The sequence below is a fragment of the Leptopilina heterotoma genome, unplaced genomic scaffold (genome assembly GCF_015476425.1).
Source record: "Leptopilina heterotoma isolate Lh14 unplaced genomic scaffold, ASM1547642v1 Lhet_278, whole genome shotgun sequence".
Lineage (NCBI taxonomy): Eukaryota > Metazoa > Arthropoda > Insecta > Hymenoptera > Figitidae > Leptopilina > Leptopilina heterotoma.
In genome coordinates this window covers 1,215,504-1,231,265 of record NW_025110986.1, presented here as the reverse complement: position 1 = coordinate 1,231,265, position 15,762 = coordinate 1,215,504, and the positions used below count along the sequence as shown (strand labels likewise).

The following is a 15,762-nucleotide window of genomic DNA, read 5'->3' as shown; positions in this document are numbered from 1 at the left end:
GGAGTTTTATAATATTTATTTATTTTTCTTTATTTAACATACACTTGTCTAGTGAACAAAAAGTTCATACAAAGCGAGTTCGATATAGCGCGAAAACAAAAAGAAAAACTAAATGATTGGATACGAAAATAACACATACAGTTCACACTGCACACCAATGGCAATACTAATACGGATATTTCCCTTTTAACATTAAAATAAACATTTTTAACAACTGTTTGATTAAAATGAGATCCGAGGACGACATGATTTCCAACAATCTGTTGTAGGCTTCAGTAGGCGCATTTAAGGGAAACAATGACTCGCGAACACACATCCAAGCAGGACAATCAACAATTAGGTGATGCAGACTTTCATAGTCTTGCCGATAACATCTACATAATTTTTCCAGACTAAATACAAACTTGACTGTACCAATCAAAATTCTGGTAACATAAACATTCGACAATCGTAGTTGGGCAAAAATTCTTTTATAAAAAAGACTTAATTTAGACACTAAATATGGCTGCGTTCCCGTAGACAAGGAAAGAGAAGGATAAAACAATAAGCTACTCGATGAAGACAATCTCTCTCTATCCCTGTCTCCAAGATGCGCACGGTATAATTTGAGAATGTTCCCGCAGTCCAGGCTCTCGATATCTTGAAAAAATGTATCCCAATGAGGGGCCAAATCCTCGTAAAATAAAAAAAGATTAATTGATTAATCCAGTTAAACCTATTATCCGGATCCTTGCGTGACAAGCTCATCAATCTTATCAAACAAAGCTTGGGGAAACGCGAATTGTCCGTCTTAGCAATCTTTATTACCCAGGATAAGATGTTTTTTAGAATTATAAAGGATAGGTGTAACGATCCAGATTCTATCCTCAACGCGTAACCCGGGGTATTAGATGGAAGCAAAAGTAGTTTCTTTAAAAAAGAGAGTTGTGTACGTTCGATAAATTCCAAAAAATGTAAGGCCCAAATCTGGGAACCGTATATCAAAATACTGATTACCAGAGTCTGAAATAATCTACTGTATGAGGACCAAGTATCAGCACTGGACGAGTAGACCACCCTCAGCACCGTGCCTGCAGCCGTACTTAAAATTTTTGGCAGGAGAATTACGTTTTCTTGAAAAATTACAATTTTAGTTTTGTTAGTATTAACCGTCATCTGATTAAAGACGCAATATAAGTGAAGCGCATTTAGTTTTTTATTAACCTCAAGAGGCGTATCTGACAAAATAACATAGTCGTCCGCATAACCAATTACAATAACTTCATTTGTACTATTAATGGGAAGGCCCCTGTATCCTTGGTCGACAATGTGGTCCTTGAAATCGCTTATAAACAAGAGAAACTCCAATGGACTTAAAACCTCACCCTGGAGGACACCCTGAGTAATCTTGACAGAATTAGTCACTCCCTTATGAGTACTAATGTAGGTATTAGCAGCTGAGTAAAAAGATTTCATAATGCTTATTAACTTACTACTAACCCTCAATTTATTGAGCTTCCATCGCAGAAGGGTATGAGAGAAGGAAGGAAACGCGCCTTTGAAATCAACAAATATTGCGTACACCACTGATCAGCAATTTCTTAAATGAATTTGTATTAAAGAGTTCAGTGTGAAAAGATTGTCAAATCAGCTCCTTCCCCCTCTAAACCCCGACTGTGACTCAGGAATTAAATTCAATTCTGCCGCCCAAGTCTCCACTCTCCTGCATAGTACTTGAGTAAAAAGTTTTGCGATATTTCTAACCAATGAAATCTGTCTATAATTTTCTGGGACCTCTGGGTCGCCCTTTTTAAAAATCATTCTAGTTAAGATTTTGCCCCAATCTTTTGGGACAGATTCCGAGTCCATAATTTTATTTAAAAAAACTACAAATAAAAAGAATCCAATTCTGAGGTAAATTCTTATAAAAGTCGACCGAAATGCCGTCCGAACCAGGAGCCTTCCCACTTTTCGACCTACTCATGCTATCAATAATCTCCTCAGAAGTTATGGCGCCATCCAAAATTCGATGAGACCCCCGCCGATGGTTGTCCACTACCGAACATCATCGATGTCTTTGACGTGCTGGGAGAAGCGGATCCACTGCCAAATATCATTGATTTCTTTGATGTACTGGGAGAAGTGGATCCACTGCCGAACATCATTGATTTCTTTGATGGGCTGGGAGAAGTGGGTCCGCTGCCAGACATGATTGATTTCTTTGATGAGTTGGGAGAAGTGGGTTCGCTGCCAGACACGACTGGCATCATGGATATGTTCGGTAGACCTTGTCATGGTGGCGGGGCTTTTCACTAAAGGGCAACTAAACAGCAAGAAAAAATGGATTCAGAAAATTCAGAGAAGGTACCCCATGTGAGCAGGCCGGAAACGGGAAATCTCACCATCGGTCCCAGGACTGATGCTCAAGTGCGCGCGGATTGTGGGGGCGCACAATTTCTTGCAGTACCACGTGTGATGTGTGCGTCGAGCCTTCTGAGTGTGTCAAGTTGCAGTAGCGAAAAGACCGTACGCAGCGCTATCCACTCGGAAGTGGACGACGAGGCAATAGAAGAGAGTCGCGAGATATGCTTGCGGCTCAGAAAGGAGGAGGCGACTTGTCTCGACAAATTGGAGTTGGAGGTCGCAAAGATGATGGAGTCTTGCGACATTCAGAGAAGCGTCAAGAAGACGGTAAAAGATGGACTTAAAGTCATCGAAGTCCTGCTGAAAGAAGCAAAAGCAAAGCATGTCGCGGCCGAGGAGTCGGACGTCGATTTGGCATGCGTTCTGAGCGGTGCCGAGTGTAACCGCAAGGACTGTAAGGAAGAGAGAGAGCGTTCATATAGGCGTAATCTCAAAAGCATCATAAGAGATGCTCAGAAACGGAAGAGAGAGGGTGACAGTCCAGTAGAGACTCGAACCAAAACCGATAAGAGGAAGAAGGTGGAAGCTCCTCCAATGGAAACGGAAGTACCAGATCCAAAGATTCCTGAATTGGAAAGAATTGGGTCAAAAAGATCCACAGTTCTAATCCGAGTCGGTCAAGGATTGACGTATGCTGACGTTCTAGGTAAGCTTCGCAAAGAGGTTAACCCGGAGGACAGCCATACGAGAATAGTAGCAGCAAAAGCTACAAACAAGGGGGACCTTCTGATTAAGTTCAGAGGAGACTCCGACAAGGACGCTTTCACCGCCGAGGTCACCAAAGCGGTTGGAAGCATGGGTAAGGTGCAGTCATTGGATCGAAGAGTTACACTCGAGATCCGTGATTTGGATTGCCTTACCCAAGAAGCTGAGGTGCAACAAGTGTTGTCTGAAGCAATGGGTAAGCCAGGAAACAGAAGAGTGACGGTATTAGGACCCAACCGCCGAGGGATGAAGCTCGCGGTTGTAGTCACCAATCTGGAAGAGGCGAACAAGCTGGAGAAATTGGGACAGGTAAAAATTGGTTTTATGTGTTGCCCAATCAAAAGAAGAGTAATGGTCGTCCGGTGTCATCGATCCCTGGGATACGGCCATATTGGAGCCAAATGCCAGAAGGAGGACAGATCGGCTGCGTGCTTTAAGCGCGGTGAGGCCGGTCACAGGTTCTCCAACTGCAAAAAGAACGCAAGCTGCTTTTTGTGCACTGAAAAGTTTGGCAATAAGGTGTCAACCACCCATATTGCAGGCAGCGGAGGATGCGGAGTCTTCAGGTCGGCCCTTGAGGAGGCGAAGAAGACTCTTGCAAGGACTAAAAGTAAATGAGAAGTGTTAAAAGGAGCGAATAGTTTTTAATTATTTATTTTATTTACTTTAATTATTTTTTGTAGTTTTTATACTGTCCTTTTTACATTTTTATTCTTCTGACTTTTGTACATTTGTTTATTTATTCTTCTATTTCATTTGTTTGTGTTTTTATTTAACTCGTCTTTTACAATTTGATTTTCTGACCTCTATATTTATGTTTTTTATAATTGTGTTTAATAGATTAATTTTTGTTTTTATGTCCGTTTACAATTTTATCTTTTAAGCTTTTAATCTTTTTAATACTTTTTTACATTTGTTCCTTTATTCTTTGACATTGGAATGGTTTTTAATTTTAACTATTGACGCAGAAGAACCGCAGAGAGAGAACAAAGTCGCATGAGCGACAGAGTCGGAGCGCCACCCTCGAAGGCTAAAGTCTTGCGACAGTTCCGAGGGTGGATAAAGGGCTCCAAAAGAAGGGTTACGGGTTTTAGTGGGTCGGGGCTGGCAGTAGGTCGCCAGTTTATTAAATTTTATTATTTTACTTATTTTATCTTTCCTTTTCTTTTTTTTATTATACCAACCCCACATAACCTTGGAATGCGGAGTCCAAGGTATCTGTATGCAGATTTACCAAAAGTCACTAAGCGAAAAAAAAAAACTGGATGAGACACCTTTATAAAAGCGATATTACACAAAACAAAAAGACTGATACACGGATAGCATTTACATAAATATTCCTGACATGTCTTGAGATCGATGTCCGATCCACGAAAAGGTCTACACCTGAACGAATTAATGACCCTCCAAAACTGCGCCGAGCTCCTTCAATTAGCCAAAGCATCTATTTATTTGTTACGGTAATTCCTCTTCTTCCCTTTTAGAATTTTTTGTAACTTGTTTTTTGAAGAAAGATATGACTTCTTTGAATCTCTAGAAAAATTCGAAGCCCTGCACAGTCCTAGACAATCAGAAACCACCCTCCTTGCGACCCTACACTCGGGATCAAACCATGGTTTACTCTTAGAACAGTTATTAAATAAAAGAACGATTATGTTTTACCATACCCAGATCTGTAGCCACCAAACCTATTACAGAGGTAAGTACATCATTCAGGTCATTCACGCTGCCATCTAGATGTCCCACTTCACTTCTGAACGCCATCGAAGTTTTTTTCATTTGTCATCTGTCATATTGGATCCGCAATTTTGAATTTATAAAATCTAACATCACATTCGTCATCAACGATCCCAAAAAACCCCGAGTGACAAGTTTTAGGTAAAACTAGACAATTTTAAAAAAATTGTCCGCCATATTGGATCGGTTATTTTAAATTTTTTAAAACTAACATTAGATTCGTCATCAGTGAACCCTGAAACCCAAGAGTGACAAGTTTCAGGTAAAACTAAACAATTTTTAAAAAATCGTCTGCTATACTGGATCCGCCATTTTCACGTTTTGGGGTCCCTTTAACCCAAAAAACATGGTTTGGCGATGGTGTCTCTCTGTCTGTAGACACAAAATGTTGTTTCCATGATAACTTTTGAAAAACTTATCGGATCGTTTTTAAATTCAACTCACTTAAAATTAGTGTAAAAATGAAGGCTAAGTTCGTCAAACAGCCATTTTCGTTGAAAAATACAAAAACTACAGTAGTTTCAAAATTTTGAAAACTCAATTTTTTCAAATTTTTAACTTTATATTATTTTAGGTTAGGAAAATACAAACAACTTTTATCCACAGCATTTTTTGATAAAAACTCAAATTTCGGAATTATAAGCTCTTAAATGGTCAAAAAACTCAAAAATCATAACTCGGTCAAAAATTGATCAAATTGAACGTTTTTATAATGAAAAGTTTTGTTTGCACGCGTAGTTTTTAATAAAAATATATTTAAAATTTTTTTAAATAATTTACGATAAGATTTTAAAATTTTTTAAATAAAATTTCATTTTTAACAATGTATGTATCGATCAATTTTTTCAAAATTTTTTGTAAGCACTAAATTAACAATTTTTAAGCCTTGTCTGATCTTGGGCAAACGATGGAATCTATTTATTTAAAAAAATTTATTTTTATATACGCAGTGGTCGCCAAATGACTAACATGCCATTTGACTAAATCACACAAATTTTTCACAGAAAATGTGTTTTCAGACTGAGTCTCTCCAAACTTAATCTTCTTTCTGTGTAAAATTGCGATTTGGTCAAATGACAAGTTAGGCCTACCGTTTTCACTATGTATATAAAAATTAAAATTTTTTAAATAAATAGATCCCATCGTTTGCCCACGATCGGACAAGGCTTAAAAATTGTTAGTTTAGTGCTTGTTTCTTACAAAAATTTTTGAAAAAAATTGATCCATACATACATTGTTAAAAATGAAATTTTATTTAAAAAATTTAAAAATCTGATCGTAAATTATTTAAAAAATTTTTAAATATATTATTATTACAAACTACGCGTGAAAACAAAACTTTTCATTATAAAAACGTCCAATTTGATCAATTTTTGACCGAGTTATAAGCATTTAAAAAAAATTACGTAAAAAACGTCATTTTTCAAAAATTTGTATCTCCTAAACCGCTTTATGGAAAAATTTGAAAAAAATCAAGGTAGCTCATTTCAAAGAGTACTAAAAGAAAAAAAATTTTTTATCCCACATGCACAAAAATGGCGCTTTTAGATAGCTGACGACAGGGAGTAAAGTCACTCATTTGTTCGACCATATGAAAATGGCGTCCATTTTCTCCCATGTGCAAACATAACCGCTGATTCCATGCGTTATTTTTGCCCAAGGGAGAAAACGGCCGTCATTTTCATATAAGTCGAACAAGTGACTGACTTTTATTCCCTGTCGTCTGCTATCTGAAATCGACACTTTTGTGCATTAGGAAATTAGGGCTGCCTTTATGCCCTTGTTGCTTAATATACTATTAAAAAAAATTTGAGATGCAAAAGCAAAATAATTTCCGATTTGGCCTGGAATGACCCATATACATGGGCAATCCCACGTCAGATTTCAGTTTACATTTTAAATTTAACCAAAACAATTTTTTTAAATTTTTTAGTGAAAAAAAAGATAAGTATTTTTTTATTAATTTTTTTTGTGGCCTTGTTCTGAAAAATGTTTATAACAATAATTGTTTTAAAGAACTATGTTTGTTAAGCTTTTATTCCAGAGCTATACTAATAAACTTCTGATTTCATAGAAATCAGAGAACTAGGGGACAACTTTAATTTTTTTGTCATGGACCTACCCAGATTAAAATTAAAAGTATAATTATTATTTAAACAATTTTTAAACAAATTATTATTATTCTTATTTTATTTATTTATTTTATTTAATTTACACGGGAAAATCCCTTTTGTACAGAAGTACTTATAACCTATAGGTACTAATTTCATTCAAATGCAAACGCTAGCATACATTTCACACAGTCATGAAAATGTGATTTCTCAGGCTATTGATAAATGTAACCAGAGGCACACCGTAGAAATCTATAACATTGTGATACTTATTAGCCTCTCTAGTTATTCTAGCGATCACTGAATTCAATATAAGACTAGTTTTAAGAAATGACTCCTTGAATACAGTCGGATTTCTGGAAGGTTTAAATGGAACTACAAAATTTAATAACGATAATAAAGGTGAGCAATTTATAATACCATTGATTGTCTTATACAAAAAAGTAAGTCTGAAAAAAGAAATCTGTTCCTTAAGAGTGGTATTCCCAAAATCCGTCTCAACTCAGAATAGTCATGACTATAATAATCAAACGACATTCCCGTCTGCCTCGCAACAAAACGCATAAAGTTGTTTTGTATTCTTTCTAATTCTATCATAAGATAATCTTGATAGGGTGACCAAATGATTGAGGCAAACTCAATAATTGATCTTACCAAAGAAAAATACAAAATCTTCATTGCTAGTATGCTCTTAAAGCGAGTCGCATTTCTGGTAATAAAGCCCAAGGTTCTGGTTGCTTTATTAATGGTTAATAAAACATGGGATTTAAAATTCAAAGATGCATCAAGCAAAACACCCAGGTCCCGAATCATGGAGACCCGTGAAAGAATTCTATTGCTTATAGTATAATTATATTTTAATAGGTCAGAGTTTTTTTTAAACGAGATAATGAAACATTTATTATTGTTAAATAAAAGCTTATTTCTAAATGACCATCCCACTAGTTGATTAAGATCTGATTGAAGATTATAAAGGTCTTGATTACAGGTAATTTTATTAAAAATTTTAAGGTTATCTGCAAATAAAAGAAATGAATTATGTTTTATAGAAATCGGTATGTCATTTATAAATAATAAAAAAAAGAGAGGTCCAAGATTCGAGCCCTGTGGCACTCCAGAAGTTATTAAAAAAGGATCTGAAAAATCATGTTGAACACGAACAGATGGATAACGATTATTCAGATAATCTTTTATCCATACAATGGACTCACGAGAAAATCCCAATGCTTCCAACTTAGCCAGCAAAACTACATGATCAACCTTGTCAAATGCCTTAGCAAAATCAGTATAAATCGCATCAACACGGAGAGAAAAAAAAGTGAACTGTTTGATTTGGCAAGAGAGCGCTGTTTTCCCTTTATAAAGCGCAGCAGTTGCGCCGCAAACGTCGAACGGTTATACTTTTTGAGGAGTATCGGTTCTCTTCTCCACACAAATAGAGCCGCTTACTTTACAAAAAGTGTACCCGCTTTTCCCAAAAAGGAGAACCGTTCTCCCCTCGAGAGTAAGCAGCGTGCTTAACCTCAAGTTGAACGGCTGTTTCGCATTTAACGCAACCGCTCTACCGACAGGTAGAGCCGCTTACTTTTTTTTCTCTCCGTGAACCTGAATATCCCTATCAAGATTTGAAGACACGAAGTTAGTGAACAAAGCCAAATTAGTCAATACAGACCTGCGCCTCATAAAACCATGCTGCTCATCTATAATGAGATATATATTTTTGTTAAAATTATAATTTTATTTTTTAAGTAGATCGGTATTTGAAAAAGTTTGGTAAATTTGCATCATTAGAAAAAACTGCATCCTTCTAGTATACTATTCTATAAATAATTAGTAATAAACAATAATAATTTGTTTAAGTTTTGCTTAAATATTAATAATTATGTTTTAAATCTGCATCGGCATTTATGTAAGGTCCGGTAAATTGCAAAATTGCAAAATTGGAAAAAATACACCTCTCTAGGTACAATATATAAAAAGTTAGTAATTAACAATAATAATAATAATTTGTTTAAACAAATATAAATTTTAAAATGCACAGAATTCTTACAAATTTATAGCCTGACATTCTCCAAAAAGAAAAATTAAATTCGGAATAGCCTGAAAATTCGCTTTTTACGGTTGAGCGCAAGGACAAAAAATTCAATATCTCTTAAAATTTCAGACCCTTCATCAATTTTTTTTTGGAAAATACTCGTCAAATAAGTGGGAATCAAATCATTGTTATTAAGAGCAAAAAATTGTTTATTTAAAAATTATTTTTTAAATTATTTGTTAAAAAAAATTTTTTTTTATAAAATATTTTCTTAAATTGTCTGTAAATAATAAGCATTTTCTGAAAATTTCATTAAAATTTATTCATTGTAATAGGTTTTTTGATATTCCTGTGATATTCTTTTATATTCCCGCGTCAAAGGACCGTTGCGCGTGACGTCACATGCAAATCCTGTCCTGCTTGGGATTAACAATGTTTAAATAAGTCAGTAGTCAAAGCCGTGCCATTTTTTTCTCAACGGAATATTACTTAGTGGTATTTAAAGAATAAGTACAATTTTTTCATTTTAAAATTCAATTGCTAACATTGTTTTTTGCTCATTTTTTATAAATAAAAAGTTTTTTTATTTTTTATTAAATTTCAAATTTTTTTACGAAAAAAATTTTATTCAAAACATTGACTCAAATTGGAAAGAATGCCTCTTGCATCATTAAAATCATTTAAAAAGTTTTATTTTAATTAATTTATTAAAAAAAGGTGTTTAAAAACTTTAATTGTTTATAATAAAAATTTTTTTTTTGTCAAATCCTTTGATATAGAGTTTTTTAATATAAAACACTAAAAAAACAACACTTTGTTGAAAAATAAATTTTTTGAAATTTAGGTAGCACGTTTCAAAAATTCTTACTCCACAGCCAAAACCAGATCATGGTAGTAGGGCAAGAGTAGTTGGAGCAAGACCAATCAAGAAGGGAGACCTCCTCATTAGGATAGGAGGCTTCTCAGACAAGAACGGGTTTACTGAGGAAGTGAAAAAAGTGGTGGGTGACTTGGGTACGGTGCAGAACGCGGACCGAAAGGTTACTCTGGAGATCCGCGACCTGGATTGCCTTACCCAAGAGGATGAGGTGCAGGAGGCACTATCAGGTCACATGAAGGAACCGGCAGGATGCAGAAAGGTGACGGTCGTTGGACCTAACAGGTAGGGGATAAATTTCGCAGTTGTCACCGATCAGGATCAGGCTGAGAAGCAGGAGGTGCTTGGACGCATAAAGGTTGGTTTTATGTCATGCCCGATCAGAAGGAGGTTTATGATAGTGAGGTGTCACCGATGCCTCACCTAACAAGTTATGGGGATAGATCAACTGCGTGCTTTAGGTGCAGAGAAGTCAATCACAAGGTCGTGGATTGTAAGAGGAAAGCTACTTGCTTCTTGTGCAAAAAGAAGTTCCCAGAACGAAAGACGTTCATCACGTTGCGGGAAGTGGAACTTGCAGGGTCTTACGAACCGCCCTTGAGGAGGCGAAAAAGACTTTTGCAAGGACCAAAAGTAGGAAAAAATCATAATTTCACTTTTAACTTCGGACTTTAAATTGTATGTCTTTAATCAGCTTTTAATTTATTTGTTCTATTTAATTTAACTCACTCTGTGATTTTTATTTGTCCTTTTACAATTTTATCTTTTGACCTTCACTCCGGACATTTATTTAGAGTGATAACACCCTTCTATAATTAAAATTGCAATGCTCTAACTATTTCCGTTCGAAAGATAATGAATTTTAACTGTTTTGACAGTTTAACTTTTTCCTCAGTCTCTCCTTATGGTAAATAAGTATTAGTTTTTCCCAGTCAAATTAAATTACCGGATGGTAGACACTCTTTCAAATATGTTAATAGAAACTAAAACCCGTCGGAGACAAGTACAATAGATACTATATTATCTAAACATAACTTAATTAATGCCTACACTACCGGTCAAAATTGAGAGACCACCCATTTTCAGGCGAATGAAAATCGTTTTAAAACATAAAATTTATTGAAACTAAAATTTTTTCCTTTTATGTTTTAAAAGATGATAACATTTTGAATTGAACAACATCTTTCAGAAATCGTTTGGCCAATAATTTATTTAGATATTTTTAAAAAATCGTCATTTTCAATGTTTTACAAAAATTTGAATAACTTCTAAAATAATGAACGCTTTTTAATCATCTTAGGCTTATTTTAAAGGTCATTTGCTACACTACAAGAATTACTTATATGCATTAACGTATAATTTTTTTCTTAGAAAATGCAGGCCATCAAACTTGGACCAAAAAAATTCAAAAAATTTGAAACAATCTTATTAAGGGGTAACATCACCCAGAGCCTATACAAAATATGGTCTATTTCAATTAATTATTTTAAGAAAATGGTCCAGTACAATGTTGCTGGGTTTTCTCCAACGTTAAACACATAGGTTAAACTGAATTTAAAAATAAAACAAAAAAAAATTTTTCAAAATGGCGCCTTTACACATCCAACAGTGAAAAAATTGTAAAAAAAACTGGCCGGAAGGATTTCTCCAACATTATTTGACGGATTCAATTAAAATTTAGACTGTAGCTTTAAAACAACATTCTTTATCGAAGTACATAGGATTTTTTAGATCGGTTAATGCGTTTCCGTTTTATAACCATTTTTACCTTGATTTTTTAACAAAAAATAACATTTTTGTCATCGAAGTCATACCATTTTGCGAAAAATTGATATTTTTAAAATATCCTATGTTCTTTTCTAGTAAATGTCATCCTCTTTCATAATTCGTTTGAATTTTTTGCCTAGGAGCTTATGGAACGTAGAAAAGCTTCCGGCCGCAGAGGTTGTTTTAAAAAACGTGATCTACGTTGAACTGTTGTGAAGGCGCCATTTTGAAAACAAAATTTTTTTTTTATTTTTAAATTAAGTTTAATTCATGTGTTTAACGTTGCAGAAAACCTAGCAACATTGTACTGAACCGTTTTCTTAAAATAATTAATTGAAATAGACCGTATTTTGTATAGGCTCTGGGTGATGTTACCCCTTAACAGAAAAATAATTTTTAAAATTCAAACGTATTTTTTTTATTAAATTTTCTTGAAAACTCTACACCATATGATGTTTTATATATTTTCTAGAATAGTTTTTAGTACAGAAAAATTGTACCAAATTTTTTGAATTTTTTTGGTCTAAGTTTAAAGTCTGCATTTTCTAAGAAAAAAATTATACGTTAATGCCTATAAATAATTCTTATAGTGTAGCAAATGACCTTTAAAATAAGCCTAGGATCATCAAAAAGCTTCCATTATTTTAGAAGTTATTCAAATTTTTGTGAAACATTGAAAATGAGGATTTTTTAAAAATATCTAAATATAATATTGGCCAAATGACTTCTAAAAGATCTTGTTCTTTTCAAAATTTTATCATTTTTCAAAAAATAAAAAGAAAATAATTTTAGTTTTAATACATTTTGTGTTTTAAAACGTTTTACAATCGCCTGAAAATGGGTGGTCTCTCAATTTTGACCGGTAGTGTATTTATATACTAACAAATAATATTGTTTTCCTTTAATCTATACGTGTTGCACCTGCAGCTTTTCTGTTGGCTAACAGTACATAAAAGTTTAGAGATATATTAAATGCATAATATTAAAAATAATGTAGTTGGAGAATTGGATAAAAATTTTAAACGCTAGATTCAGTCTTCTGCGACTTTGTATTAAGTTTCAATCAAATAACAAAGTGCGTCTATCTGTTTCTGTTAAATAAGTATACGAATATATTTGATGATAAGACGGTAAGCATTAACTACTTTAAATAATAACTTACTGATTATTTAGACAGACTAATATAAATATAATACTAATGTAATACACTTATTACATTACTAACTAGCTGTCGTACTCGTCTTCGACGGGTTTTAGTTTCTACTAATATGTTTGGAAGAGTGTCTACCGTCCGGTAATTTAATTTGACTGAGAAAAACTAATAATTATTTACCATTAACTATTTGATTAAGAAAATATTACTATTTGAACCAGTGAATGACTTTTTTTATCAAATACTATTTTTAACTAATTCAAATTTAGAGAACAGTATTAGTCAATTTGTAGTACTTTATGCGTGTGTAGTTCTTCAATTAATGTATTAAAAATTAATTTTAAATTTCCACCAGTTTTTGGAGTTATATAGAATCTAATTCGAACTAAAAGTATCCTACTTTACTACTGCTAAAATTTAAAATAAGACCTATATTGTACACGGAGAGAAGAAAGTAGTCAATCTTACTCAGCCCTGAGTCATATTTACTAAACAATATGGTGACTTTTTCGTTTAACAAAACAAAAAGTAAACTTCACTAAACGGCCGTTTAGTTATTAAGACTACTAACTTCATTAGTATCGTCTACGATATAAATTGTCATATCTGCGATTCTGTTTACAATTTACCAAAATAAAATTTAACCTCTTTTATAATAATTAATATAATAGTTAACACTTTGTAAATAATTAATTATTTAGAAATAATTATTATTAATTAATTATTTTTTCAAAAATTTATTATATATGGGGAACGAGAAGAAAATCAAGTAATATTTTACAAAAATACACTGACGGTGATATAAGGTAACAATAATAAATCAATTTAAAAATTATAATTTCTGTAATTGTTTAGTTAAATAGAGAAAATTATAAGAGCTATATTTCTTTACAAAATATATTTGTCGCATATTTAAATAAACAGCTAAACTTTTTTTTATAATTATTATGATAACAATAACCTAATATTTGTTGTAATAACAAGCATAAATAATAAGTATAACACTGCAAATAAAGTTTTGAAAAATAATATTTTTTCTCGATTTCGTTTAATTTTTAATAGGTAGCTTTTTAATTAATTTTAATATTTTTTTTAAAGTTCAATTAATAATATGATTAAAAATGTAAACAGAATTAGTTTTGTCTGCTTTACTAAGCAGACATTCATCCTTACTACTATGTTTAGTTTGATCGACAAAAAAAATTGAACGCTGTTTTGTAACCTTTACTTAATATTTATTTGTCACAACTCAAATTTTCTTACTAAATGCGTAATAGTACAACTCACTATAACTCTTCTCTCCGTGTAGGCTAAAAGTAGGGCTTAACTAAAATCCGTCTTTGATTTCCACATGGGAATCTACATGAGACCCTATATCAAAAACCATGTGAAAGCCCACTTTTATAGAAAACTTTTATAGAAGAAACCATATTAATTTCCTTAAAGTTATGTTATTCAGCGGTCACGAGACTCATAATGAAGTATATGGGGCACTTGACCACTGAATAACATGACCTAAACCCAATAAAAAAACGAATATTTCTTTAAGAAAATTTTTAATACATATATTTCCCATGACAAATCCTACATCACATCTCTTGTGAATTACACTTTCATTTCTCGAGAGTAATTTTCCCATATTATTCTTCATGTAAAATATTTTTTCATTTTTTGAAAAATATTTCCATATTAACCCCTTAACTGTTCACGACACATACGCTGTGTCGTAAAAATTAATGGTCAAAACCGCTCACGACACACACGCTGTGTCGTGAACATCTTTTCGTGATAATTTTTATAAATTCCTATGGAAATTTTTGAAACTTGGTATATAAGTGCTTTTAGGGTCGCTGAAATCATAGACGTCCTCTGAAGTTCTGAACATTTAAATGTACGAAATTATTTGCCAATATAAATATTTTTAGAAATAAACTGACTGTTATAAAAGCAAAAACAACGTTTTTGGCCATCTGATTGAATTTTTCTCAAACAGTTAAGGGGTTAAGTCTTACATCAAATCCAATGTAAAATCTATTCTTATTTTTCAAGTATAATTTTTCCATATCCCTAATGAAAATTTCCGCATAAGATTTTACATGGGATTTCACATAGGGATTTCACATATGAGATCTGAAATATGCTTTCATATAAGGTTTGACATAGAGCTTTATGTCAGATTTTATATAACATATTTCCCATACGATTTTACGCATGGGAATCCATATGGTTTCCTTTAAGAAAGTGGGATTTTACATCGATTTTGATATAAGATTCCATGTGGGGATTTTCAATAGGGAAACTAATCAAAACTCCTGAATGGATTCACCCTTTTTTGCGTAAAGCCCGGATAGAATTTTGGAGAGCAACAATATACCCCAAACATTTCTAAAATTCAAGAAGAAAAGTTTTAATTCATAAATAGGAATTTGTTATTATTACAAAAGGCCAGGTAGATCCAACTAAAGGAACGGTAGAATACAGTTTATAAGTGATTTATTAGGTATAATTTGTTAAATGCAGAAAACGTAATGTCCCAGGTGCGATTTTTTGGTCGGCCCATAGTTGGGCCAACTTTTACAAAGTCGGTCCAACTTCTCGTGCCAGAGGTTGGGCCAACCATACAGATGATAACGGTTCGCCGTCTAATGGCGACGATGGTTGGCCCGACAACTCATAAGGAAGTCGACCCAACTTACAATGCATATGTTGTGCCAACTATACATTTCAATGGTTGGTCTAAAGACTGACGCCAAAGTTTGCACAACTTTAGATGCGTAAGTTGGGCCAACCACAATTTTCAAAGTTTGGACAACTTCAACAGCCAAAGGTAAAAAATTATTAAAAAACTAAATTATTTAAACAATTAACAGGTTATTATTAGCGGGAACATCAGATATAACCTTTACCTATTATTATTAAACACAATCTCATACATACATTTTCGAAAATATCTAACGCTCTCTGGGATCAAACC

At 33.2% G+C, this 15,762-nt stretch overlaps 2 protein-coding genes across 4 annotated transcripts in view; one reads left to right on the top strand and one right to left on the bottom strand.

Moving 5' to 3' along the window:
• LOC122504120 overlaps positions 1–15,762 on the bottom strand; it is a 66,126-nt gene that overhangs the window by 26,825 nt on the left and 23,539 nt on the right. The window lies entirely within an intron of this gene.
• LOC122504118 overlaps positions 12,621–15,762 on the top strand; it is a 52,076-nt gene continuing 48,934 nt past the window's right edge. The window contains exon 1 of the mRNA XM_043615032.1: positions 12,621–12,765. The gene's annotated coding sequence lies outside the window, so the exon portion shown is untranslated. The remainder of the gene's footprint in view (positions 12,766–15,762) is intronic.